The sequence below is a fragment of the Cricetulus griseus genome, chromosome 2 (assembly GCF_003668045.3).
Source record: "Cricetulus griseus strain 17A/GY chromosome 2, alternate assembly CriGri-PICRH-1.0, whole genome shotgun sequence".
Classification (NCBI taxonomy): domain Eukaryota; kingdom Metazoa; phylum Chordata; class Mammalia; order Rodentia; family Cricetidae; genus Cricetulus; species Cricetulus griseus.
The window spans coordinates 53,348,792-53,373,928 of NC_048595.1; the positions used below are offsets into that span (position 1 = coordinate 53,348,792).

Below are 25,137 nucleotides of genomic sequence, written 5' to 3' on the forward strand. Positions count from 1 at the left end.
GTGATTCTAGATCATGTCAGGCTGACAACTAAAATGATGTAATAGATGATAGGAGTTCCCAAAGGAGAAACAAGGCAAGAATGCCACTTTAAATACACAATAGCTGAAAACTTCTCAAATCCTGTGAAAAATGTGGATATTCAGGTGTATGAGCCTCAGAGGTCTACAAAGATCTCAAACATGTTCAATCTGAAGAGGACTACTTAGATACATAACTATATTGTCAAAATCAGCTTCTTTATAAGCAGCATCAGAAAAGAGAATTTCACATACAGAAAAGCACCCGTTAGAATACTAATGTATTTCTCAACGGAAACTTTACAGATTGGAAGATAACAGAATGATATACTCAGTGTGCTTTTTCTTCTTTTAAGAAAAAAAAAAGAGCAAAACTGTCCTTTATTAAGAAACAGGAGATAAACAAGAAACCTGGACCTGGTAGTGTATCACCCACTGTTAAATCTGCCTGGAGGAGACCTAAGCAGGATCTTCAGGTTGAAATGAAAGTTTCATAAGGAATAAAATAAAAACAGGTTACAGGAAAAACTCTCTGGTAAGGCAACTATATAGTCAAATTCAGAATACTTTAATACTGTTACAAAGGCAAGTAGGTAATTTTTAACTCCAGTATAGTAGTTGCTGAAAGATGCAAGCATTAAAAATAACAACCATAATAATTTAGTAAGGAATTACTACACTACATTAAAGAAGTAAACCATGACACAGTTTTCATATATGGTTGAAGGTTGTGGCTGAACTTTCACTCATAACTCTAAGATGTTCAGTAGGAAGCCCATGATTACAGCCAGGCAAGATGTATAGTGCACACACAATAGAGAACAAATAAGAAATCAATCCTATCACTATAGAAAAATCTTCAAAGCACAAAAGACAGCAGGAGAGGAAGGAAACAAAAGAATTTCAAAACAGTTAGTAAAATGGCAAAAGTTTGTACCTAGCAATAATTACTTCAAATATACATGAACTGAATTCTCAAATCACAAAAAAATTATCTTTTAAACAATGATGATATGAAAATAGAAATCAATAGCAAGAAGAAAACTCAAAAAATAAATTACACAAATTCTCAAACAAAAAAAAAATGACCTAAAGAGAAACCAAGAACTGCCTTGAGCTAAATGCAGAACACAATGCACAAAAGCTTACAGGAGGCAGCAAAAATGGTTCTAAAAGAAAAGATTATGGTGATAAATGCCAACATAAAGAATAAATTCTGATATAACCCAATTCTGTATCTCAAAACTAGCAAAAGAAACAAACCCAACAGAGTTGAAATAATGAAATAGAGATGAGAAAAATATAAATAAGATCAATAAAATGAAATGGTATTTTAAAAAGATAAACAAAACTGATAAGCCATTATCTATACTGATGGACAAAGAAAAGACAAAATCAGAAATGAAATAGAAGACATTATACAAAACACAAAGGATCAAAAGAAAGAAGTATAAAATTTATATGCCAACATTTTGGACAGGCAAGAGGAAATGAGAAGTTTTCTAGAGGGACACTGTCTACCACACTGAGTCACAGAGAACTGAAAATCTGACCAGAATAATATTGAATCAAGAGCCTGAATCAGTATTCATTAAAACATCTATCACGTATGAAATTCTCAAACAATAAATTTTTAAAAGGTCTTTGATGAAAAGGAAGTCCAGAACCTGGTGACTTCACTAATGAGTTCCACCAAACTCCTAAGAAGAGTTGATACCATTCCTTCTTAAACTTATGCCATCCCTACTGTATTCAGTATGCAAGTCCAAGAAAAATAATAAAATCTCAAAATCAGAATGAGAAGAAGAAAATCACTTATGTGTAAATTGCTTCATCTTTGTTCCTTATTTTTTGTTGGTATGTATGTAGAATGCATGTATGTTTACATGTGTGTGCAAGAATGTGGAAATGAACAAACACATATGTGTCTATAAGGAAGCCAGAGGTTGATTACCTCAGTCACTCTCCACTTGATTTTTTGAAACAGGGTCTCTCACTGAATCCAGAGCTCACAACCTAGACTAGCTTGCTAGTGAGCCCCAGAGATCTTACCATCTCTACTTCTCCAGTGCTAGAATCTGGGACACAAGCCACAATGCAGGTTTTTCCATGTGTTTTGGGATCTGAACCCAGCTTATGTGTTAGCACTTTATCAACCAAGCCATCTCCCCAGCCCCTGAGATACAGAAAACATGCGTGCGCGCGCGCGCACACACACACACACACACACACACACACACACAATACATACACACATACACACAAAGCTGTAACTAACAAAATAGCCTAAAAGAACCTGTGTTTCCATTCTTTAGCCATAAATCATAAGAAGAAAATAAGAAAACAATCCTAACTACAATAGCATTTTAAAAATAATGAACAAACTTCAGAAAAAATTAATCAAGAATGTGCAAGATCTTAACACTGAAAAATAAGAAACTTTGGTGAAGGTATAGCTCTCTTGGTATATACCCAAAGGACACTCCATCCTACCACAAGGACACTTGCTCAACTATGTTCACAGTTGCTTTATACATAATAGCCAGAAACTAGAGACAACATAAATGTCCCTCAACTGAAGAACAGATAAAGAAAATAAGGTACATTTACACAATGCAATATTTCTCAGCTGATAAAAAAAATGACATCATGAAATTTGCAGGCAAATGGATGCAATTAGAAAATCATCCTGAGCAAGGTAATCCATACCCAGAAAGACTAATATGGTGTGTATTCACTTATAAGTGCATATTCACTGTTAAGTAAATGATAATCAAGCTACAATCCACAGATCCACAGAGTTTCAGTAATGAAGAGGATTATAAGGGGGACAAATGGATCTCCCTGGGAAGGTGAAATAGAATAAATCTCATGGGTGGAGTGGGGACGGGTAGGGCTAGGGGTGAGAGGAAAAAGATAGGGGTGTGAAAAGGATGGAGAGAGAGTGTCGGGGGAGAGACAGCCGGAATTTGGGGGCATGGAGGGGGCAATGTGGAAACCTAGTGCAGTGGAACTCCAAATAATGGAGGATGCAGAGTCCAAAAGGGCCACCTTTCATAGCCAGGCAAGGCCTCCAGTGGTGGGACTGAGCTACATTTGGCTGAGTTATTGGTCAAGGGGGTCCTGTGGAGATCTCTAAACAACCCAGGCTGATGCTGGGACAGATGCTCACTGTCTGAAAACTGACAGCAAGGCCCCATTACCAAGGACAATATCCACACAGTTCATTGGACATAGAGTTGGGTTGGTACCTGCATGGAGCCTTCACCCTCTCATTCGAGTCTTTTTAGTGTGAAAGATCGGTGCCCAGTGATCATCAGAGAGGTGTTCTCAGGCAGCAGATGTGAGCTGGTGCAAAGACCCACAGCCAGACTTTATGCAGAGAGTCTAAATTGGATGTCTCCATTGAGTCCTCCCCTTGGAGATTGGAGAACCCCACAGAAGAGGGTGAAAGATTGTAAGGGTCAGAGGGGATGAGGACTCAGGAGAATATGGCTCACTGAGTCAACTAAGCAGGGCCCACATTGGTTCAGAGAGACTGGAGGCAAATTTGGGGCCTGCATAAGACAGCACCAGATTCTAGGCATATAAATTACAGCTAACAGCTTGATGTTTTTGTGGGACTCCTAACAGTGGCAATGGGTATATCTCTGATTCTTTTGCCTGCTTTTGGGACTCCTTTTCCCCTACTGGGTTGCCTTATCCAGCTTCAATATGAGGGAATATCATGCTTTGTTCTGTTTGGCTACCATCTCTTGGAGGCCTGCACTTTTCCAAAAAGGATACAGAAGGGGAGCAGATCTGGGGGAGAATGGAGGTGGGAGAGATGGGAGGAGTGAAGGAGAGGAAACTGTGGTCAGGTTGTATTGTATAAGAGAAGAATCTATTTCCATTAAAAAAGAAAGGGGTGTCGGTAAGACTAACTAAAAAAATAAATAAATGGAAAAGAATACCAAGTTCATGGGCTGGGTGAAGTTATAGTGCTAAAATGTCCTTCTTGCCCCCAAAATAATGTGCAGCTTCAATGCAATCCTTTATCAAAATGCCAATGAGATTTTTCAGAGAAATAAAAAAAGACAATGCTAAAACTCATAGGGAACCACAGAAAGCAAAACCAAAAATCTAAATCTATCTTGTATACAAAAAGGCAAAGCTTTTCCCACCGTGTTGGCCCCTGCAGGGCCTGCTGGGAACAGAGCTTCAAAGAGGCAAGTATATCTGAAAGGCTGTGCTGCAAGCCCACTTTCGCTGGCTCTAAGTGAGTCTCCAGAACTAAATAGAGCACACTGCTCTTCTTAAGGGTCAAGGTGTTTATGCCTGAGATGAAACTCTACTTGAGTAAGAGATGTGCTTATGTGTATAAAGCAAAAACACCACAGTGACTCTTAGAGTCAAAACAAACAAAACTAGAGTGATCTGGGGAAAGGTAACTGCGGATGTGTGGGAACAGAGCCATGGTTCATGACAAATTCGGAAGCAACTTTCCTACAAAGCTCAGTGAACACAAAATTCATGTGATTCTATACCTCTCATTGATTTGAACTAATTACAGGTAAATAAATAAAAGTGATTTGTAAAAAAAAAAAAATCAAGATCACCATACTTCTTGATTTAAAAATATATTGCAAAGCCATAATATTTAAACCAGGATGGCACTGGGTCAAAAACTGATGCCCCAACAACAGAATACAATATCGTTTTGAAATAAATCAAGATATTGGTCAATTAATCTTCAACAAGATTATGAACCAAAAACTCACAATGGGGGAAGAATTTCTTCAAGAGATGATACTGGAGAAACTGAGTGGACACATACAAAGAAATGAAGACTCATCCATCACACACACACACACACACACACACACACACACACACACACACATGAATTAAAACAGAAAACATAAGACTTGAAACTCTAAAACTCCTAGAAAAAAAAAAAAAAGGATGGGCAAAATGTCTCTGACACTGGTTGTAGTAATGATTAATTGAATAACACACCAAAAACACAGGCAGTGGGAGCAAAAATAAACAGCAGCAACTGCAGATTTAACACTTTATAGACTTCAAAGGAAATGACAGAAATGAAAGAGAGAAAATATTTGTAAATTGAATGCCTAATTGTTAAAATTCAAATTTCACGAAAACTGATACAACTCAAAAGAAAAACAAATCAGTAAATAAATAAATTGAAGAGACATTTTTCAAAAGATACAAAGGTGCTGACATCAATAATTGTAAGAGAAGTATAAGTCAAAACCATGGCATATGGCCTTATTCCTACCAGAACTGATCATCAAAAAAGCTAACAATAACTGGTGAAGGTGTGAAGAAAATTAAACTGTCTACTGAGAGTAGGAAGGTCAAGTCACACAGATATACTGGAAAACACTACAGACAGTCCTTAAGAACTTAAATGTAGAACATTACCCAACAACCTTCCTTCTAACACATACACAAAAGAAACATAATCCTGACCTTGAGACATATATGCAATCATGTTCACTGAGTTTTATTCACATTAATTTAAGCACACACACATACACACACACATAATTAGCCTTCTACAGCTACAGAATACACCAGCCAAAACTCAAAACTATAAGGAAAACAATTGTATCTGTATTAAATATATAGGGACCTTTTTAGACATCATTTTTTTTATTAATATAGCATGACAACATTCTGGTTTCATCTCTACTGTTATGTCAATATCCTGACTAAAAGCTGGGAAAGGAAACAATTTATTTCAGCTCATGATTCTAAACCAGTCTGTCACTAGGGGAAATCAAGACAGGCAAGCAGGAACTCAAAGCTGGACCTTAAAGGCAGGCCTGCTCAAGTTCCACACATTCACCTATGACCAAGAAACTCAATTGAAAGCCAACAAAATACAGCAGGAATCATGGAGGATGCTACTTCCTAGCTGGCTCACTGGTTAGCTTTTCTCAGCTAATTTTCTTAGACCTTCTTAGGGATGGTGCTGCCCATGGCAGGCTGGACCCTCCTACATCAACTAACAGTCAAGACAATCACACACACACACACACACACACAAGAGAGAGAGAGAGAGAGAGAGAGAGAGAGAGAGAGAGAGAGAGAGAGAGAGACTGGGGGGGGCTAAACTGATACAGATAATTCCCCAAATGAAGGTCTTGTCTCAGATCACTCCAGACCAGTTCCTCAGGTTGTGGTGACATAAAATTATTTTTGTTGCTACTCTATAACTGCGATTTCCATAACTGTTATAAACCATAATGTAAATATCTGTGTTTTCTGATGGTATTAGGTTACCCCTGTGATAGGTTCATTCAACACCAAAGGGATTGTGATCCACAGGTTGAGAACCACGGCTCTGGGCTATATCAAGTTGACAATTAAAGCTCATCAGGACAGACACCTATTACTTAGGTATCTATCTCCACACTGTATTCTGCCTTAAAAAAAAAGAAAAAAGAAAAGATCACTTTTTAAAATAGACAGGAGGGTATTGTGTTTGTGATATGAAATACAGTCATTAAATTCCCTTCCTGGGGTAGCAAGAGGTCTACCCCTTCCGCCCTAACAACAAACCAAAGTACGACTCCACCAGAGTTTGAAAGGTTCAGGCATTATGCTGGCCTGCCCCTGTTACCTGGTGGAATCCACTCAGGCAATACCCTGGTCAGCCCAAGGTTCCATGGGAAAGAAGTCTGCACGCAGGTGCAGAGGACCCCTTTAAAAGATAAGTCCCTGCCCCTTTATGCTCTCTCTCCCTCTGTCTCTCTCTCTCTCTGTGTGTGTGCTCTCCGTCTCTCTGTTTCCCCGCTCTGTCTCTCTATGGCGACCGGCCATGGCGGTCAGCCATTACCCTGTTCCTCTTCTTAGTCTCCCCATTCTACCGGGCCTTATAATAAACATATAGTCTTATGTCTCATGTCTCAGCAATTTCTCTTTTCTTCTTTTTAAACAAAACAATAACATTTTGGAGCCCAGACGTGGAAAGGCTCTGCCCTTTATACCTTCTCCGCGACCCGCTGGCGGGCGCATGTTAGGCAAGGGGTAACCTTACAACCCACTTCCATCTCCGCTTTTCCTGGTACTCCCTCCTGCCTACAGCATCTCATATATCTTTAAATGATGATAAATGTTTAAAATCATAAAGGTCTATTTCAAATTAACAAAATATTTATACCACTCAGTTTATCCTATAAGCCTTTTACAAAGGTACAGCTTTTATTACAAAAAGGGATTTTTCTCTAACTAAAGGCAAACTTAACTGCTAAGATCCTAAACAGACAGCCCTCAAATGCTCAGAGATCTAGAGAATATGGCATTTAAAATGTTTTGTTAAAAAGCTTTTTATAACAGAGAGATAGGCCAGCTGCTGGCCCTACCCCATTTCCTCTTAGAAGACTGATGGGCACTGAAGAAGCTTCATCTCGAGTCAGTGACAATGCTGGTCACTGAGCAACCCTGCCCTTCACCTCAACTACTGGTACAAAGTATTCCAGACCATGGACAAGAGGACAACGAAATCGACTTTCCTGGCGTTGCTTGGGCCAACGGTAGGCGAGTCTTCCCAAAGTCTCTAATCCACAGGTCACAAGTTATCAGCAAGAAGGCAGGTGTCCTGCAGCCCACTACTATGGATGGAGGACCTTGGGGATGGCTGTCCATGCAGCCTGCTGGCAAGTCTCTGTTATTCTTTAATCATTGATTCAGGTAAAATCTTATCCTTCTCAAGAACTCTGATGCTTTTGACGACTGATAGTCTTGCCAGCTTAAAGCAAAACAGATTCCAGTAACAGGTATTTTAGGGTTTATCTATGTAAAGATAGGAAAGTCTAAGATGTATGAAGGTCTGAGAATGTAGTTACGAAGGCCTGAGGATATAAAGGCTTAAATGGTGATAAAATGAGTTGAGACATTAAAAAAGAATAAAATATGTTCCTGATTTCTCTATTTCTCATGCTACTGTTCATAGTAAAGTTCAACAATACCACTATAGGATAATAACTACAAGGTCAAGATTAAGATGCTTTTCATTGTCCTACAAAAATCTGTCTATTTTAAAATGGTAATACTTTCAGCCAAGTTGTTTCTAACATGAATATGCTTCTAACATGTCTAATACTTATGTTTCCACAAACTCTAAGGATTCTTGTAAGTTCCAGGGAGCCGAATCAGATCCAAACAGGTCAGATTCACTCCAGGTAATATTCAACCTTTCCCCGGTCCCAAATTCCCTTCCCTCATGTTAGGACTCCTCGGGAACCCCTCCCTCATCTTACAATCTTCCCCTCAAATGACAGGACCTAAGAAAAATTTTTTTCTAAACTTAACCTTGTCTTCTGCTCTGTCAACATCTTGCCAGGTCTAAGAGGCGCCAGGGAGTTCCATACAGCCTGGACTACAATGAAACAACCAGCTTCCCCAGGACGTGGCAGCACCCCAACCTTCTCGGGTCCCCCAAAGATGGTCAACGCCCCCCACGTCAGCAGGAAGCAGTCTTAAGAATTCGACGCCCTTATTCCTTAACCTGCCATGTCTAAACACCCCACCTTTTTTTAATAATAAGTAGAGGTGGGAATGAAAGGTTCAGGCATTATGCTGGCCTGCCCCTGTTACCTGGTGGAATCCACTCAGGCAATACCCTGGTCAGCCCAAGGTTCCATGGGAAAGAAGTCTGCACGCAGGTGCAGAGGACCCCTTTAAAAGATAGGCCCCTGCCCCTTTACGCTCTCTCTCCCCCTGTCTCTCTCTCTCTCTGTGTGCTCTCCCGTCTCTCTGTTTCCCCGCTCTGTCTCTCTATGGCGACCGGCCATGGCGGTCAGCCATTACCCTGTTCCTCTTCTTAGTCTCCCCATTCTACCGGGCCTTATAATAAACTTACAGTCAATATGTCTGTCTCAGCAATTTCTTTTTCTTCTTTTTAAACAAAACAATAACAGAGTTCATGGGGGAAACAATGAGTTTATTGGGCTTATTTATAGAGCATGAATAAGAGGTTGCTGACAGCAGCTTAGATGACTCCAATGCAGCCATACTAGAAAGTCTTTATCCAGCATGGATGTTGGCTTCCCATAGTCATATGGGTGGAAACCCCTTCCCCTAGCTTGCCCCATGTTATTCTAGCACCTCCTCAAGGCCCGAAGATCACATGCGATTGGGGAAAAATTATAAACAAATGGCTGTTTACTCTGGTGAGGGTCCAATGACACTTCCCACATGCTCTGTCTAGCAAGAAGACAACTGGCATCACTATGCTAAATTATAAAATAAATAAATAAATAAATAAATAAATAAATAAATAAACTTGAACATCAATGGGGTTTTGGTATCTACAGGAGGCTTAGAATGAAAATTACCTGTAAATATAAGAGACAAAGAAATTCTATGATATCACCACTATGTAGAATCTAAAATGTTCTAACTCATTAACAGAAAACAAAATGGTAGTTACCAGGAGGTGGGATGTGGGGACATGATGTGGTGGTCAGCAAGAACAAATTTGCAGTTATGAGTTGATAATTTTCAGGAGATCCAATTTACAACATAGTGATAAAATTAGAATTATATTCTTGCAATTTGTTCATAGAGCAGAACTTAAGAACTTTCATTACCAAAGAAAAAAATACTATATAAAATGTGCTAGCTGGTTTGGCTGTGGCAATTATTTCAAAATGTACACATATATAAAACATCTAATTGAAATCAAATATATAATCACTAAAACTGTCAGAGGCAAAATAAAATGTAATCCGGATTAGTGTATCTGTGAGAATATTCCCAAAGAGAATTAACTGAGAGAAGACCCACCCTGGACAAGAATGGCATCGTCTCATAGCCAAGTGTGATGAAAGGGGGGAAGAGAGAGAGTCCACTAGTGAAGGATGTTCTTTTTCTTTCTTCCTTTCTCTCCCTCCTGACTACCATGATGTGAGCTGCTCCTATGATGATGAACTGAAATCATGAGCCAAAATAACTTAATCTCCCTCCAATTGTTTTCCTCATCGGTGTATCACAGCAACAGGAAGTCAAAGGAGCACAAGCCCCCTACCTTTTAGATTAAATGGCTTTGAGCTTGTCTTCCCCTCAAACACAACTTCAGGCCCAGGTGGCTTCACTATGGAGCTCCATTAACAATAGAGGGAGGAGGGAGGGAGGGAGGGAGGGAGGGAGGGAGAGAGGGAGGGAGGGAGGGAGAGGGAGGGAGGGAGGGAGGGAGGGAGGGAGGGAGGAAAGCATAAACTTCAAATCCTCCAGAATACCAAAAAAGGAAAAAAAAATACTCCCTAACCCATTCTTTAAGTCCAAAAGTTATCCAGAGAACATAACTCAGAATACAAGAAAGGAAAATTATAAGTCAATACCCATGCTCAACAATGATGCTGAATTGTTTAAAATCTCAACAAATAGAATCTAAACTATATAGTTAATTGTATGTCAGTTATTCCTCAATAGACCCTGCTACTAACTATTCCAGCTAAGAACACCTCTCTCCCTGTGGTCATCTTCAGTGTTAAGCGATCTCTATGGTACAGTCCAGTAAAACAGCCATTTCAGACCCCCTCATGGCTGGGAGTTTAACGACAGGACTTTGCCACAACATGGTGGTGGTGGTGGTGGTGGTGATGGTGATGCTGGTGGTGGTGGTGGCGGAGGAGGTTTTTAAAGAGATAGTAATTAGCTGTGATTTTAAGTTAAAGTTTACAGAAAGGAAACTAAATTCCAGAAGATAAGGCCCACTGCAAAATACACCACAGTCTAGATGAAAGCCTGGTCTCCTTCACAAAGACACAGTATTCCAACTTCTGGGTAATTCTCTTCTCCCACATGCATGCTTTGACTTCATAAACTATGTCACCCCCCCCCTCAAAAATCACCTACAGGCCCTCCTCATCCCTATTTTCACCCCCAAACACCATAACAGCAGTCCTCTGGGGCTCCAACTCACACAGCCAGGTCAGAGACCATTAAGTCAAGAGCAAGCATGAGGGCTACACTAACAGGAGATTCCAGAAGGCAGAGAGGCAGCACACTTCCCCCCAGCTAGCAACTGAAAAGGGAAACATCAAGACTCACACTTTGCTCACAGTAACGACCAGAAACCCTTTTAAAGAGAGCAAGAATATGAAACAAAAGACCAATCTACCATTTAAAACTAGCCACAAAGTAAGACTTTAATTCTTCCTCACTGACTTGCTACTTAACAGCAGATTCCAGTGGGGCATTTGAACTCAAACTTCACACCCAGTCTGAGAATGATCACTTTTCAGCACCTTGGCCATAACTAGCTGTTTGATTAAGGGGAGAAATTAGTGCTTAGATATAAGCAATGCTCCGGTGAAGACCCAACGACGAGAGTCCCCCACAGTGCACCATCTCCACCCTGAAATGGATATGAAATTCGTAAAAATGGAAAGATTCCCTCCCCTAGACCATTCCTGGCCTACACCTTTGTAACAAGATGACATTACCCCATCTAAAATGAAGTACACCTCAAAAATTATGTCCAGCTGCTCAGCTTTTAAAGCCATCAACAGCACCAGCCTTGAAACACCCTGCATTGCCAACAATGCAACGAATAAAAATGTACGAAAATTAATTTGTCTGCAAATCGGGGCTGGGGGAAGGTGGGGGCGGAGAGAAAGAAAAAGACTTTTCTTTATTAACTGTAAACTGGTCAGAGAGAGGGGGGTTCTTAGACCCCAGATATCTGTAGGGCAGTCTTGGGGATGCAGCAAAGGCTGTCCTCTCCCTTGGGCAGGCCACCTCACCCAGAAGACATAAGAAAGTGAACGGGCCAGCCAATGACCTGACTGGTGTGAGACCCAAAGGTGAAGGAGAGAAACATCTAACAGGCTGGAAGAAGCTTTTCCTGGAAGAGCCGGCTGAAAGCCTGCGTGCCTGCAAGAGCCCCTGGGAGGGTCACTTACTTGTCCAATATGAAATCACATTCTAGCTAGCAGGCCAGCAGGCCACCACGCACAGCCACGCCGCACCCAGGAGGGCGGTCCAGGCACGCTTTGACTCCGCCTGCCACGGCCCAGCCCCTCCAGCTGCCTTTGTAAGATGCATTCTGATTGGTTGCTTGAAACGGGCGCCAGGAATGGCCAGTGCCTGTAAGCCCCACCAGGTCTCGCTACTGTGCAAGTCCTGAGTTCACAAACTGGTTCAAACTCCTCCCGCGATCGCTCCCTGCATTTTAAAGGCGCCTGGGACACCTAGCCTAGTAAGTCCCAGAGATCCACTCAGCACCAGGCGTCCTCGCCCATCGTACAGCATGTGATGGGTTTTGTTTTTTGTTTTGTTTTGTTTTTTCTGTCGCTCTCAGATGAGCACCGGCGCTGCTGTGGGTCCTTGAATCCTTTGTGCCCGGTCCCAGTCAGGTGCCTTACAGGAATTTTCTCTTTATCCTGTGGAGCCTTTGAAGTAGAGATAACACTGTAACTCTAAAAGGCCAATGGACCCCTTTGAGGAATTAGCAGTCTAGCTAATATTGATCTTTCCAGTAAGCTATGTGTTATCCATCCGCATCCCTCTGGGTAGATACTGAGAGTCTAAACCTGTTTGGCTTTTTTCTGGGTCAAATACCAATAGCAATGAGAATTCCAACCTGCGCTCTAGTCTGTGCTCTTTCCTAGGTTCCTGAGGTGAGGGAATTTGGAAGACAGCTTTAGCAGCCCTGTTTCCAAAAGTTTTGTCACTCTACCAAAGGAAAAAAAAAAAAAAAAAAAAAAAAAAAAAAAACCTGGACAAGAAAGTGGGGACTTTTCCTAGGTTGTGTAGGGCAGAAGAGCAACAAACCTTCTTTATAGTAACAGTGACTTCCTTAAATGTATTTATCATGTTAAGACTTTTCTCCACATAACCTGAGATAAACAAGTGATCCGTCTTGGTCATACAGGTTATACCTGTCTGGGCGAGGTTGAGGCTATAGGATTAGGCCACTGTCTTTGTCCTGAACTCTATTGGAGGTCTTGTTTTTGGAGTTTTCTGCTACACCATGATTGTTCACTTTGCATTTCTAACTATTCAAAGAACTGGCTGTAGAATCTCAGATCTCCTGTTTAGTAATATGGATGAGGTGTACAAGAGGAATATTAATAAGACCTGGTTGTCTTTACTTCTAAAGCAGTATGAAGAACAAATTAGTACCAGACATACAAATATTTTGCAAAAGGTTGAATGCCCCAGCTCTTGTTTAGTATATTACAGAAATGAAACATGCCTCCTGTGTCATGGGCCACAGTTGGAGGTGAGAAAGAGAAGGGTGTCCTCTTGGCTAAAGATAAATTAGTGTGTTGGCCAGTACCGATAGCCCTTTGTAGGCTTTGGGGTATTTGAGTTTTTAATGTTACCTCTTAAATAGCATACTGTCATTAGCAAATAGCATGGTGGCTGGAGCTCCAATACTATCAATAGCAAATAGCATAGTAGCTGGAGCTCCAACAGCCATTCTAAGCAATGAAAGGACCTTGGGATAAAAGCCACACAGAGAAAAGAAGCAAGGTGAAAGAACATGGGTTCCTAATCCTGTGTACACCAGACCAGGCCAGCAGCCAAGTCCCATTCCAGTCTCATACATGAAAGAAAATGTTGTCCTGTGAAAAAAATTTGATTTTATGTTTTCTCTCATATGTGATCAAACATAATCATAATTTGTCTCTCTTGCTTCTTGAAAAACCTTACAAAATCATATAAAGTGAGAGATACAGAAATAGGCCCAGAAGTATAAATAAATTGCGCAGTTCCATTCCTATATTGGAAGACTCTGGAGGGCAAGAATTCCTACCTTCTACTTTATCACCTCAGGAACTAGCAGAATTCTGATATAACAAGTGTTAGAACATATATGTTTTCTTTTTCCTGAAGTTTAGATTCCTTTGAACCTCCTTAAACTAGACTCCATAGGAAGAACGTTTCCTTTGCGCATTATCTCTTCTAAATCCATGCTCACATGTGGAAGAAAATAACTGGAATAGCTCTCTGGTGACCCAAAAATGACTACAAAAAGAAACTACCAACAGAAAGGGTTCCTGAGACCTGCCTGACCACCACCTTGTGTAAAAAAAAAAAAAAAAAAAAAAAAAAAGAACAAGATTTTATACACATGGTCATTGGTTGGCTCAGCTTTCATCTCCAAAGACTCACATACAAAATTGTGTGGTGATTCTGCTTACTTTGTTGTCTACATACTTCCTACTACTTGGGGAAAAGAGGAGTCAGGGGGTATGAAGGGGAGGAGAGATCATGTTAGCATCTGCTGACCGCTGCACATATCCAGATTCATAAAGGTTGAGTGACTTGCCCAACATCATTAAAAGATACTATAAGTCAAATTGCTGAAGCTGACCACTGGAAAGTGGAACCTCATGTTGAATCTAGAGAGTCTGAATGAATATTAAGTCTTAACTTTAGATTTGATTGACAGCACCAGTCTTCTTCTCTTCCAGATTTGAACAGCTCCCCCACTACCACTTCCAAATCCTTCCTTGGAACTAACTAGCCTGTTTGCCATCTCTCTCTTTCTCCCCTAACACCACCTGATCACTAACCCAACAGTCTATTGACCATGACTTATTCTAATAAAAGTGAAAACTGTGTGGTGAACAAGAACAACAATATATAACTGTAAACCTCAATGCATGATAGATAAGTTAGCAGAGGGAGTCTAAAGCAAACTGATAACAAGGCAAGACTCCAGGTTGTAAAAAGGGAGGCCAGAGACAGCTAGGAATGAATATTTAAGGCTGTGAGGCTGAATCCAAAAAGGGGTCCCTGCAGCCCATCCAGCACATAGAACCCAGTTGACAGACCTACTATATATCCCTCTGAAACTATATCATTTCCAAATGGTAATTTTCAACCTGGGATTTATGGTAAGAAATAGCAAACCTTGAGTAGTTTATAAAGTACTGTCTGTGTCACAATATGGTTGAGAAGAAAAGAAGAAAAGGCTACATGTAGAAGGCGGCAACTGAATGGAATGACCTTCCTTCAGAACACTCTACTTTCAGAAGATCTAACTCACTCAAAGAAGCCAGCATTAATCCCATTGGAACACAGTGTTTCCAATGACATAATTACCTCCCACAAGTCCTCACATTTTAAAGGTTCTACCAGTTGTCAACATCACCACACTGGGGACCAAGCTTTCAGCATATGAATTCTTTGGAGACTAACTCCGAGCATATCTAGATTATAGCAATAGAGTTTACAGACACACATATGAAGTCCTGCTCATGCTTGTACTATACACACAGTCAAATAAATACAAATTAAAATGTGATACACAAAGATAAACACAGAAACACAGAGATACAGACATACTGATACAAATCACACATCCACATGTATACCTGAACACACACTTGCATCTATTATATGTACAGTCTTATATTACCATTTCCTACTCACATCACACACATAGAAATGCATACAATTATACATAGGCACACAAACACATAAAGTTGGAGACACACAGAGGCATATGTACACATATAAACACACACACACACACACACACACACACACACACACACACACACACATATATATATATATATATATATATATAATATATATGATAACATCTTTAACCCAAATAATTCCTTATCAAGTTTAAATGACAGGCTGTTAATAAATGTTCTGCAGGGTAAAGAAAAATGAATTCACTTTTTGCAAATGTTCATTTTCCACTCATTAATCAGTCAAGTATTTGACGACAATATATTGAAATAAAATGATTAAGAGTACCCTCAGAAATGATAGTGGCAGAAGAGCTACACAGGATCTGAGTCATGGGGTCTATCATTATAAAAAAATTAATGATTTTTTGGCACTCCTACATAACATGAAACCAGAATTTGTCTTGGATCATATATTCTCAAATATTAATCACTCCCAGATCCTTGACCACTTTAAATGCCTCAGGAGTTGCTATGAAGACTTAGAAAGGTACTTTTTAAGGTGTATTCTTAATTCTTTGTGTTTCATGAAAGAATAGAACTCAAATTTGTTGAAACAAACAGCCACTTTATTGATTCATATAATTGAATGATTTAAGAAGAAAGATAAATTCAGAAGAGGCAGAAGCCAGGAATTCCAATTGTGTCTTAAGTTACCATTTATTGTTCTCCAGGTTTCATCTTTTGCTTCCTGTGTTGACTCAGTATTCAAGTAGGAATTACACACAGTACAAAAGATGGCAAGCAACTGCTTTAACATCACCATTTCTTGATGAATCCTTTGGAAGAAGGAGATTGTACATCTACACTCACAGTTCTTGTAAAGATACCCTCCCAACCCTAGGGACAAGCACTGAAGACATGACTCTCACACTCACAGAGACAGGATGCTGAAAGTGAACAGATATTACAAGGCCATGAAAAAAAATCTCGGAAATTGTATTGAGAGAAAGAAGAACAGAGAAGACCTCAAGCTTCGTGACTGCATTTTTGTAAAATGATGAACTCAAATACTGGGACAGCATTTTTGTGAAGTTATAAACTCACCATCACCCCCCCAAAAAAAAAACTATGAGAAAGAAAAAGAAAATGACCTAGAGTGGCCTGATGAGGTGAATTGAGTGAGCTAAATTGTGAATAGACATGAGGAAACTTTCCAGTCAGTGGGAATGTTGAAAACCTTGATGGATGTCTATTTCTCATAAATGCGCTATTTGGAACTATGCATTTCATTATATGTCAATGTTATAGCAAATGTAAAAAACATGAGGTAGCAGAGCTGGAAGTAGGGAGTAATGGGAAATATATAAGGATTAGCAGTGGAAAGATGCTGGCAGTTGCTGGGGTATGGATGGTGAACACACAGAAGCTCATTAAATTGCTTGTTTACTTTGAAGTAGACTTTTTCTGAAGAACACATGGTTTTAGAGCAAGTCATTCAAATCTATGTGATAACTACCATGAAATCAGTAAGGATTAAGTGCTGAGGAACCACCAACTGGAAACAATTCCTTGTTGGGAAGATGTATGTGGGTGCAGAATAAAGAAATAACTCTTGGAAAAGGCATCCCTTGAGGGATGACATTGGACTTAAGACTTGAAGGCAAAGACATAGTGGAGATGCCCTAAAGAGACAGTGGTGACTGGAGAACACAAATGACAGAAGGGAAGATGATGTCCAATGATTTGTGCTCATGGAAAATAATCATTTCCCCGTAGTATTCATAGCAGCAGTGTAAACAAGACAAGGGAGTCCCCGGCAGGACATCCACAAGGTGTCCTTGAGTAAGATGTAACCTTTGATGCTGCAACTTTCCTGTCTACCATGTGAGAGATTTCAAAAAAAAAAAAAGCATACTTTCCAACACTAGGAAGGTTTCTAAAGCTATATAATGTGTCTGAAGAAGAAATTGAACACAAAATCCAAGAACATGAAATTCTCAGAACTTTGCTACTGCCTTATTTAGTGTGGTCAAAGCAGAACAGTTTTATTTAGCATTTTGTGGTGATATCTTGTTTATACTCTAACAAATAACATTTGCCTGAAGATCAGAAGGCAGAGATCGCCACTAGCTAACTGTAGAGGTCTGGAGATCTGTACAGACAGACAGGAAGTGATGTGGCTGGATGGAGAAGGGACGGTAAGGCAGGAGGAGCCAGGAGCTCAGTCTCTGTTTAGTCTGAGGATTTCATAGAAGTAAGAGCTCTAGTGGCTGGCTGCTCTGCTTCTCTATCTTTCAGCTTTCGCCCCCTAATACCTGACTCCGGACTTTTATTATTAAGACCTATTAGAACTTGTGCTACAGCATTTAGTATCCCTTAAATATGAAGATATCCTATGACAGGAAATGTTAGGTGTCAGGCTGCAGCAATGCTGTAGTCACATTCCCTGCCTGCTTGTTCTCAGTTATGGCTCTATATCAAATGAGTAGACACCTACTCACTGATGTTTCAATGTACATCTACAAACCTCCTAGGAACAAATATGAGTTTCAGTTGTGCTCTGAGAAACTCCAGTTGGTACCTTCCCATAAAATAAAAAAAAGATAATAAAAGCATTCAAATTTCCAAACCAGTACAAGACAATACTATAACAATATTTTAAGAAATGCAACCCCCACCACCATACCCTGGGGTTGGAACTTGGCAAACTTCCATTCAGACCTTCCTTCTCTCATTTTAAGAAGGAAGAGAGCCTGGGATCCTGACTCTGCTGAGATCTCTGGGCTATTCCGGCCCCCACAGAATGCAGAGAGTGCAGAGGTGAACTGCTTCAGCCCCTGCCTTGGCCCAACTTCTGCCTGCCCACTCTGGAAACTCCTGCCCAAGGGTCTGCAACAGGACGACTCAACTCCTGAGGACCAAGCAACCCAGAGTCTGCTGACATCTCTGCACCAGTGCTGCTGTCACCCACCTGGAGAGCAAGTGCCTCAGACCTGCCTGCACCCAACTTGAGACCCATCAGAGTATCAAAGTCAATTGCACACACCTGAAGAGAACACTGGACCCACACACACCAGGAAAGGAAGTGACACCAACTGTACCCACTGGAAGAAAAGATGGGAAGACGACAATATAAGAACACATCCAACAACAGGAAAACCAATATGACACCACCAGAGTCTAGGGACTCTACACCAGCAAGACATGAACATCCCAACACAGAAGAAGCAGAAGAGAACAACCTTAAAAACAACTTCATGCAGATGATAGAGAACCTAAGAGAGGAAATCAGAAAATCCTTCAGAGAAATGGAAGAAAAGACGAACCAAAGGATGCAAGAAATCCAGGAAAGCCAAAAAAGCCAAGAAAATACAATTAAACGGCTGAAGGAAACAATTCAGGACCTGAAAACTGAATTAGAGACAATAAACAAAACACAAACTGAGGGAATGCTGGAAGTGGAAAAGCTGAGCAAACAATCAGGAATCACAGATGCAAGCATAACCAACAGAATACAAGAGATGGAAGACAGAATTTCAGACGCTGAAGACAAGCTAGAGGAATTAAACTCATCAAGCAAAGAAAACCTGAAGTCTAACAAATCCATAACACAAAATATCCAGGAAATATGGGACACCGTGAAAAGACCAAACCTAAGGAAAATAGATATAGAAGAAGGTGAAGAAACCCAACTGAAAGGTGCAGAAAACATATTCAACAAAATCATAGAAGAAAACTTTCCCAACCTAAAGAAAAACATGCCAATGAAAGTACAAGAAACCTACAGAATGCCAAATAGAGTGGACCACAAAAGAAAGTCCCCTCATCACATAATAATTACAACACCAAATGTACAGAATAAAGAAAAAATATTAAGAGCAGCAAGGGAAAAAGGCCAAATAACATATAAAGGCAAACCTATCAGAATTACACCAGATTTCTCCATGGAAACTCTGAAAGCTAGAAGGACCTGGATAGATATTCTACCAACTCTGAGAGAACACAGATACCAGCCCAGACTACTATACCCAGCAAAGCTTTCAACCACTATAAATGGAGAAAACAAGATATTCCAAGACAAAACCAGATTTAAACAATATGTAACCACTAATCCAGCCTTACAGAAAGTACTGGAAGGAAAACTCCAACCTAAGGAAACTAACTACACTCACATAAACATAGGCAATAGATAATCCCACTCTAGAAAAAGAGAAAATAAAAGGCAGGGTAAATCCACATACAATACCAGTACCAACAACAAATCAAAAACAAACAAGAATAAACACTCAATGGACCTTAATTTCTCTCAATATTTATGGTCTTAACTTGCCTATAAAACACAGGCTAACAGATTGGATACAAAGACAGAATCCATCTTTCTGCTGCATACAAGAAACACACCTCAAATTCAAAAACAGACATTACCTCAGAGTAAAGGGTTGGCATACGATACTCCAATCAAATGAACCCAAGAAACGAGCTGGGGTAGCTAACCTAGTATTTAACAAGTTAGACTTCAAACTAAAATCAATCAAAAGAGATGAAGAAGGTCATTTCATATTCATCACAAGAAAAATCCATCAGGAAGAAGTCTCAGTTCTAAACATCTGTGCTCCAAATACAAAGGCACCAACATTCGTAAAAGAAACATTATTAAAACTCAAATCACAAATAAGGCCTCACACAGTTATAGTGGGAGACTTCAACACCCCACTCTCACCACAAGACAGAACCACCAGACAGAAACTTAACAAAAGAGACAAAGGAACTAACAGAAGTTATGACCCAATTGGGATTAACAGACATTTATAGAACTTTCTATCCAAACACAAAATAATATACCTTCTTTCCAGCATCACATGGAACCTTCTCAAAAATCGACCACATTCTTGGCAACAAAGCAAACCTCAACAGGTACAAAAAAATTGGAATAATTCTCTGTGTCTTATCAGAGCACCATGCTTTAAAGTTAGAAATCAAAAACAAATCAAAGTGCAAAAAACTTACCAACTCATGGAAATTGAACAACACACAATTGCAACATTCCTGGATCAAGGAAGAAATAAAGAAAGAAATTAAAATCTTCCTAGAATTCAATGAAAATGTTGACACAACATACCCAAACTTATGGGTCACATTGAAAGTAGTGCTAAGAGGAAAGTTCATAGCTCTAAGTGCTCACATGAAGAAACTAGAGAATAGCCACACCAGAAATTTGACATCATAGCTAAAAGCTCTAGAAAAAATGGAAGCAAATTCACCCCAGAGGATTTATCAATAAAGTCGAAACAAAGAAAACAATTCAAATAATCGATATAACAAAGAGTTGGTTCTTCGAGAAAATCAACAAGATAGACAAACCATTATCCAAACTAACCAAAAGCCAGAGAGAGATCATGCAAATTAACAAAATCAGAAATGAAAAGGGGGACATAATAACTGACACTGAGGAAATCCAGAGAAACTTCAGGTCATACTTTGAAAACCTGTACTCCACATAATAAAAGCAATATACAGCAAGCCAACAGCCAACATCAAATTAAATGGAGAGAAACTCGATCCAATTCATCTAAAATCGGGGACAAGACAAGGCTGTTCACTCTCTCCATACCTCTTCAATATTGTCCTGGAAGTTCTAACTATAGCAATAAGATAACAAAAGGAGATCAAGGGAATAGAAATCAGAAAGGAAGAAGTCAAACTCTCACTATTTGCAGACGATAAAATAGTCTACATTAGTGACCCGAAAAACTCTACCAGGGAACTCCTACACCTGATAAACACCTTCAGCAAAGTGGCAGGAAACAAGATTAACTCAAAAAAATCTGTAACCCTACTATATACCAATAATACATTGGTGGAGAAAGAAATCAGAGGAACATCATCCTTTACAATTGCCACAAACAACATAAAATACCTTGGGGTAACACTAACCAAAAACATGAAGGCGTGTACCATATGAATTTTGAGTCTCTAAAGAAAGAAATTAAAGAAGATACCAGAAAATGGAAAGATCTCCCATGCTCTTGGATAGGTAGGATCAACATAGTAAAAATGGCAATCCTGCCAAAAGCAATCTACAGATTCAATGCAATCCCCATTAAAATCCCTACACAATTCTTCACAGACCTTGAAAGAACAATTCTCAACTTTATATGGAAAAACAAAAGACCCAGGATAACCAAAACAACCCTGTACAATAAAGGAACTTCTGGAGGCATCACCATACCTGACTTCAAGCTCTATTACAGAGCTATAGTCCTGAAAACAGCTTGGTATTGGCACAAAAAAAGACAGGTAGACCAATGGAATAGAGTTGAAAACCCTGATATTAACCCACATACCTATGAACAGCTGATTTTTGATAAACAATCCAAATTTATACGATGGAACAAAGAGAACATGTTCAACAAATGTTGCTGGCATAACTGGTTGCAGACATGTAGAAGACTGCAGATAGACCCAAGCCTATCGCCTTGCACAAAACTTAAGTCAAAATGGATCAAAGATCTGAACATAAATCCAGCTACACTGAACCTATTAGAAGACAAAGTGGGAAATTCCCTTGAATTAATTGGTACAGGAGACAGCTTCCTGAATATTACACCAGTAGCACAGACACTGAGGTCAACAATTGATAAATGGGATCTCCGGCAACTGAGAAGCTTCTGTAAGGCAAAGGACACAGTCAGCAAGACAAAAAGACAGTCGACAAACTGGGAAAAGATATTCACCAACCCTACATCTGACAGACAGCTGATCTCCAAAATATACAAAGAACTCAAGAAGCTAGTCTCCAAAACACCAAACAATCCAATTAAAAAGTAGGGTACAGAACTAAATAGACAATTCTCAATAGAGGAATCTAAAATGACTGAAAGACACATAAGAAAGTGTTCAACATCCTTAGCCATCAGGGAAATGCAAATCAAAACAACTCTGAGATACCATCTTACTCCTGTCAGAATGGCTAAAATCAAAAACACCAATGACAGTTTATGCTGGAGAGGATGTGGAGAAAGGGGAACACTTCTCCACTGCTGGTGGGAGTGCCAACTTGTACAGCCACTTTGGAAATCAGTATGTCGACTCCTCACGAAAATGGGAATGAGTCTACCACAAGATCCAGCAATTCCACTCCTAGGCATATACCCAAAGAAGCACATTCATACAACAAGGACATCTGTTCAACGATGTTCATAGCAGCACTATTTGTAATAGCCAGAAACTGGAAGCAGCCTAGATGCCCCTCAACTAAAGAGTGGATAGAGAAAATGTGATACATTTACACAATGGAGTACTACTCAGAGGAAAAAAACAATGGAATCTTGAAATTTGAGGAAAATGGATGGATCTAGAAGAAACCAGTCTGAGCGAGGTAACCCAATCACAAAAAGACAAACATGGTATATACTCACTCATATGCATATTTTAGACATATAGTAAGGATTAGCAGCCTACAATCCACACTACCAAAGAAGCTAATAAGCAAGGAGGACCCTAAGAGAAACACACATGGTCCCCTGGAGAAGGGGAGAGGTTCAAAATCTGCTGAGCAAATTGGGAGCATGGGAAGAGGGGGGAGGGAGCTAGGAGAATTAGAAGGGGAGAAGAAGAGGGATGCAGAGGACATAAGGGAGCAGAAAGTTTGAGTCAGGGGTTAGAATAGATGATAACAAGAATGGAGATATCATAATAGAGGGAGACATTTTTGGTTTACAGAGAAATCGGGCACTAGGGAAATGTCTGGAGATCTACAAAGATGACACCAACTAACAGTCTAAGCAATGAAGGAGAGGCTACCTTAAGTCCCCTGATTATGAGATTGATGACTGACTTATATGCCATCCTATAGCCTTCATCCAGCAGCTGATGGAAGTAGAAGCAGTCACCCACAACTAATCACCGAACTGAACTGGAACCCAGATACAGAGAAGGACGAGTGAAGAGCACAGAGGTCCAGACCAGGCTGGTGAAACCCACAGAAACAGTTGACCTGAACATCCAGGAACTCTTGCTCCCCAGACTGATAACTGGAATACCAGAAAGGATCTGATCCAGACTCCAGGAACATGGGTTTCTGTGAGGAAACCCCAGAAATCTATGGGACCTCCTGTAGAAGTTCAGTACTTATCCCTAGCATTCCATATAGAGGAATACTCCCTGAGCCAAGACACACGGGGTGGGCCTAGCCCCTATCTCAAAGCATACAATAGACACTGAGAACACCCTATGGAAGGCCTCACCATCCAGGGGGAGCAGAAAGGATATGTGATAGATAGGGTCTTAGTTGGGGGGGCGTAGGGGAGGACGGATGGGAGAAGGGAACTGGTATTGTCACGTAAAACAATCCTGTTTCTAATTCAAATAAAAAAAAGTTGGAAAAAAAGAAAAAGAAAGAAGAGAACAGGCTCTAGTTTGTTCTATTGCCACCTCATAGTCCCCACCCACAGCTGGAGTGCCTCACTTTCTTTCCCTGTGGGAGAAACACCTGAGGGTGACTGTGCTTCCCAGCAGTAGGGTGGAGAGACCCAATGGCATGCTTCTTGTGTGCTCCTCCTGTCCCAGGCTCCCAGGAGGAGCAAGGCCTGGACATTCACAGAGAAAGCCCTGGCTTCAGAGAGCCTCCCTGTCTCCTGCCTGTGTCAGCAGCTCCCTGCTATCTTTCTCTTTCCACAGCAACTGCTGCCCCAGCTCAGGCTTCTGCACCTGCCAAGACAGCAAGTGCACCTCCTACAGGAAGAACTGTGGCTTCTGCTGCTCCTACTGCCCTGTTGCTTCTGTGTCTGTGTAAAGGTGCCTGGTACCCAGGGCTATGTCTGCAGAAGAGCATTTGACAAGTGCACCTGCTGTGCCTGATGTGGAGAAGGTGCGACCCCCACAAGCACAGCAATATGTACAAAACTGAATTTGGTTTTCATACAACGCTGCCCTATTTGCTATGCTCTTTTCTAGAAGGTATGTGAGTGACAACACAATGTGATGACTGGGCAGGGGAGAGGGGCGTGTAGCACCCCTAAATTCTCTTCTTGGATGCTTTAGGGGGAAAGGCTGAGGATTGAATCCAAGACCTTGTGTATGCTAAACAAATACTCTCCCACTGAACCATATCCTTAGGCCCAGTCCTCTCTGTTTAAACATGTATTTGTTTGATTTTGGAGGCTGCATCTCACTGTGTAGCCCTGGCTTATCTGGAACTCCCTACGTATACCAGGCTTGCCTTAATCTTTCAGTAATCCTCCTGCCTCTGTCTCCTGACTTATAGAATTACAAGCCTGCACCACCACAACCAGCAGACCCACTTCTCTTGATGACTCAGTTAATGATGAATCTGATCAACAACTGAGTTGAAAAGTTCTCCAGAGGAGGTGGGACAATTTAGAATCTAGTCTTCACTATACCTTAACCAATGCATTTTGTCCGTATTATTCTTTTCACAGAGACACATAAGCATATCTGATTTTTAAATGTATATCCAAACAAGTCTAAAGGAGAATTTCTTATAATTAATAACAAAAGATGAAAACATAAAGAAATAAGAAAGCATCATTAGCCAACGTCTAGTCTTTTAGACAGACAAAGAAAGTTAACATTTATCCATCAGAGTCACAGCTTTGGTAAAATGTAATAATGAAAGCTGATGACTTCACCAGAGCTTTCTGATTCTCTATTGTTTTTAATACTGTACATAATTGGGCCTCCTGATGGTTTTCTGTGTATAACA

At 40.3% G+C, this 25,137-nt stretch overlaps 1 protein-coding gene across 8 annotated transcripts in view; it reads right to left on the reverse strand.

Annotated features, from left to right (window-relative positions):
* Nucleotides 1-12,039, reverse strand: part of Fggy (FGGY carbohydrate kinase domain containing) — a 388,993-nt gene extending 376,954 nt beyond the window's left edge. For 2 of the 8 annotated variants that reach the window (XR_004768192.1, XM_035439798.1), the window contains exon 1: nt 11,937-11,988. The gene's annotated coding sequence lies outside the window, so the exon portion shown is untranslated. Of the gene's footprint in view, nt 1-11,936 lie in introns of all 8 variants that reach the window. The other 6 variants (XM_027400435.1, XM_027400437.2, XM_027400440.2 and 3 more) reach the window with 6 other exon arrangements.
* Between the last annotated feature and the right edge of the window lie 13,098 nt (nt 12,040-25,137).